Below are 4,490 nucleotides of genomic sequence, written 5' to 3' on the forward strand. Positions count from 1 at the left end.
CAACCCCTCCCCGCGCCTGCGCCCTGAAACGCGCCTCCGTCGCGGGCGCGGGCACGTAAGGCTTTACTCAATGGACCCCGCCCCCGGCCGAGCCCGGAAGAAGCTCCAGGCTAGGGCCTACTCTAACCGAGGCTGCCATCTTGGAAGAGGGTGTGGAAACCGCGCGGCGGCCATCTTTCCTAAGGGAAACGCGTTATTTCTCGCATAGAGTGGGAATTCCATTGAAGTCATCGTCTGCAGTACGGGAAGCGCGTCTTTTGGGACCGACGCAGGCAATTACTGAAAACTTTTCTTTTTAAGTGAGTCGCAGTTTCCCTAATCTGTAGTTCATGTTTTCCCTCAGAATTCTGAAAATACTCTTATATCTCAACCAAGGATGAAAAACAGCTGTTAATGTATAAAACATTTTCATTTCTGATAGGGTGAAAATTTCTGATCACGGTATTTCCTGCTCATTAAGCAGTGCTCCAATCATCTATTTTATATCCTCTATCGTGTGGTAGAAATGTTACTATGAGTTGATGTCCTGCGTCTTTAATGATAGGCGAATACATTAGCATTACCTTTAAAAATCCAGTACATTTCTACCTAGCTTTCTTGTATTGTCTTTTTTCAGAATACAAGTGGAGACCTTTTCCAATTCACCTTCAGACACCTTCAATTTGAACAATCTTGTGTACATTGTGAAACCGTGCCTTAGTTTCCCTAAGTATAAAAAAAGAAATAGTAGTAACAGCTACCGCAAAGGTAGGTTGTAAGGATTAAACGAGTTACAATGCTGAAAAACCTAGACATATCTGACCCTGAGTAAAAATTCTGAGTTAGTTATTATCATTATGGGGTGGGGTGTCTTGCCTGCCTGGGGAAGACTTCTAATTCTCACTTCTCTCTAATCATCCTTTCTTTCCCCAAACACAAAAGGTGGGGAAAAAAGCAAACACCATGTTTTTTATTCTCACTGACAGGTTCCTCTAGTCTTCTCAGTATTAAAAGCTTCATAATTTTGCAGTGCTTCATTTGACTGCTGTAATCAATTTATCCAAATCGGAATGTATTTTTCTGCATGTTTTTAGCATACCATTAGTCTTTACAAAGTAACATTTTCCTGTTGTGAAAGTTTGCAGTTTGTATTCCTTCTCTTTCTTCCCATTACTGGGTATTGAAAGCAGGATGCTTTGCTCCTGAGCTAAATCCTCAGTCTTTTATTTTATTAATTTTAAGGCAGGATAAACTGAAGGCTGTCCTCGAATGAACCTCTGGGACTTCGGGTACAGGATACCGTACTGGACTGCAGTCTGTATCCTTGGTGATTATTACTGTTACTGGCAGCCCAGCCAGAGAACTTCCCTGGATCCAGGCTGGTGGAATTTGGCATCCTGCCTGCGTGAGAAATACGCAAATGAAGTAAAAAAAGAAAAATGAATTTTATGCAGTTTGACCTAATTGGGGAGAAGCAGCTGGATTGTTTCTCTGCCTGTCCTGCAGAAGCTGTTAGGATTTATAGAAACAAAAAGCCAAGTGATTTACATATGTTAATTTAGCCAGGTGGTGCTAGCCTGAGAATCCCCAAGCTTTCTGATGCCCAGCCAGACCACCGTGGGTGGTGTCTTCAGTTTTCATTCTCAACATGGGGAAATTCGGGATTCAGAAAAGCAGTTATCAGGAAGTTGCTTTGAATTTTTTTTTAATTTTTTAAATATTTATTTTTTAGTTTTCGGCGGGCACAACATCTTTGTTTGTATGTGGTGCTGAGGATCGAACCCAGGACGCACGCATGCCAGGCAAGTGCGCTACCGCTTGAGCCACATCCCTTGCCCCTGCTTTGAATTTTAAAGGGACTGTTTCATTATGAGTCGCAATCATGTGTTATTACTGGTCGTTACTTAGAAGTTAAAGTGTCATGTTTACTAATTCAGTTTCACAACTTCCTGTCTCTGAAATTTTGTTGATGTTTAGATCTACCTTCAGTCCATTGTTCTTACCAATGCTCATGGTAAGATGCTTCTCCCAAAGTTGATTTCTAGTTGTGAACTGATTTTGATTCATATAGCTAGATTTCTTATTGTCCCCTGTGTGGATATTCCATTTGCAGCTCAAATTTTCTGTTTGAAACTCATCTAATACTGTTAACTGCTTCACCATTTTCATTGGCAAAGAGGATGTTGTCTTGTTCATTCTCTGGGACTGTGTTTATTTGTAATACATTCTCCTGAGAACCCTTTTTTTATTTTTAGAATTTTTTTAATATTTATTTTTTAGTTTTCGGTGGACACAACATCTTTATTTTATTTTTGTGTGGTGCTGAGGATCGAACCCAGCGCCCCGCGCATGCCAGGCAAGTGCGTTACTGCTTGAGCCACATCCCCAGCCCCGAGAACCCTTTTAAAAAAAAAAAAATATATATATATATATATATATATTTTTTTTAGTGTTGATGGACCTGTATTTTATTCATTTATTTATATATGGTGCTGAGAATTGAACCCAGTGCCTCACACATATGAGGCAAGCACTCTACCACTGAGCCACAACCCCAGCCCCAAGAACCCATTTTTAAATTTTTGTTATTTTGGTACTAGGGATTGAACTTCACCACTGAGCTATGTGTTGCTAAGGGTGTCCTCAAACTTGTGATCCTCCTGCCTTAGCCTCCTGAGTTGCTGGGATTACAACTGGGGTGTGCCACTCTGCTCTGCTAGAACCCATTCTTTTTTTGGGGAGGGGGGTACCAGGGTTTGAACTAAGGGGCACTCGACCACTGAGCCACATCCCCAGCCCTATTTTGTATTTTATTTAGAGACAGGGTCTCACTGAGTTGCTTAGCACCTCAATATTGCTGAGGGTGACTTTGAACTCACGATCCTCCTGTCTCAGCCTCCTAAGGTGCTGGGATTACAGTGTGCGCCACTGTACCCGGAGCTTCTAGAACCCTTTCTTTGATCTGAATTATCCTAAGTCTTGGTGACAGCAAGGTGGATGAAACCATCAAACAAACTAAGTCTTATTCTGGAGGTGTGGTTTGTTTTTCCCAAATGCAACTAACTCCCAGTACTTTTAGGCTTTGTAGTTACAGCATAATACCACCAGAGGGAGATAGTTCTTTACTGTTGTGCTCCATGGCAGTGTGCCTTAGGGAAGGCATTAGCAGGACATTTCTGGGGCAGAATTTTCAGAGACCAAAAGATCTAACCTGTGGAAATCATATGAGTTTGCTACAAAGGAAATAGATTTTGTTCCACCAAATGGGAAATCAGAAAACCATCCCTAGATAAACATAGAGACCCTGGCAACCTTGGGCAAGTTCTTCTTTTTTTTTTCTAATATTTATTTTTCAGTTTTCTGTGGACACAACATCTTTATTTTTATGTGGTGCTGAGGATCGAACCCAGTGCCCCGCGCATGCCAGGCGAGCGCGCCACCGCTTGAGCCACATCCCCAGCCCTTGGGCAAGTTCTTTACCCTCTTGATCTGTTTGGTTATTTGTTAAGTGAGGGCATGAGAATCAATAAACAAATAAAATTGGAATGTAGAGGCAGTTTCGTCCTCTCAGAAAGTTAAGAGAGTGGCATACACATATATAGGCAGAGACCCTAAGCCATCGACTCCTGTTTCTTGTGTAGTATGTCCAAGACATGATTCATGTTTGGCTTGTATGTTGGAAACATGCACCCAGCAGGCACCTTTGATACACCACATAAAACACTGATATGTGGGGGCTGGAGTTATAGCTTAGTGGTAGAGCGCTTCCCTAGCATGTGTGAGGCACTGGGTCTGATCCTTAGCACCACATAATTAATTAATTAATAAATAAATAAATAAATAAATAAATGGTATTATGTCCATCTACAACTAAAAAAATATAAAAAAAAAACACTGATATGTGATGGGGATACAAACACAAAAGTCATAGTGAGAGAACTGTTATGATAGCCAATGTGAGGCTATGTAGACAGTTAAGAAATTAGTGGTAGGGGCTGGGGTTGTGGCTCAGTGGTAGAGTGCTAGCCTAGCATGTGCAGGGCCCTGGGTTGTATCATTGGCACTACATAAAACTAAATGTTTGGAATAAATGTATTGTGTTCAACTACAACTAAAAAATATAAATATTAAAAAAAAAAAAAAAAGAAAGAAATTAGTGGTAAAGCAGGGCACAGTGGGAGTGGGTGTGGTTTAGTGGTAGAGCCCTTGGCCTAGCACGCAGGATGTCCTGGATATGATCCCCCAGAGCAACACACACAGAGAAGTGGCAGTTTGCTCATATCTAAAATGTACATGCCTTTTGACCCCAAAGTTAAAGACTAGAAAAAATGAAATGTAGAATTATGGTATAGTCATACAAAGGAATAGAATACAACTGTTAATAAAGTTTAGATGGTCCTAAATGTACTGATATTGACTGAGTTCTAAGAACTACTTGTGTTTTTTTTTTTTTCTTTAAAGCAAGGCAGAGTAGTGTGTTTAGCATGGTGCTATTTGTAGGTTTGCTTTAT

The sequence above is a fragment of the Callospermophilus lateralis genome, chromosome 7, assembly GCF_048772815.1.
Source record: "Callospermophilus lateralis isolate mCalLat2 chromosome 7, mCalLat2.hap1, whole genome shotgun sequence".
In the NCBI taxonomy this organism is placed as follows: domain Eukaryota; kingdom Metazoa; phylum Chordata; class Mammalia; order Rodentia; family Sciuridae; genus Callospermophilus; species Callospermophilus lateralis.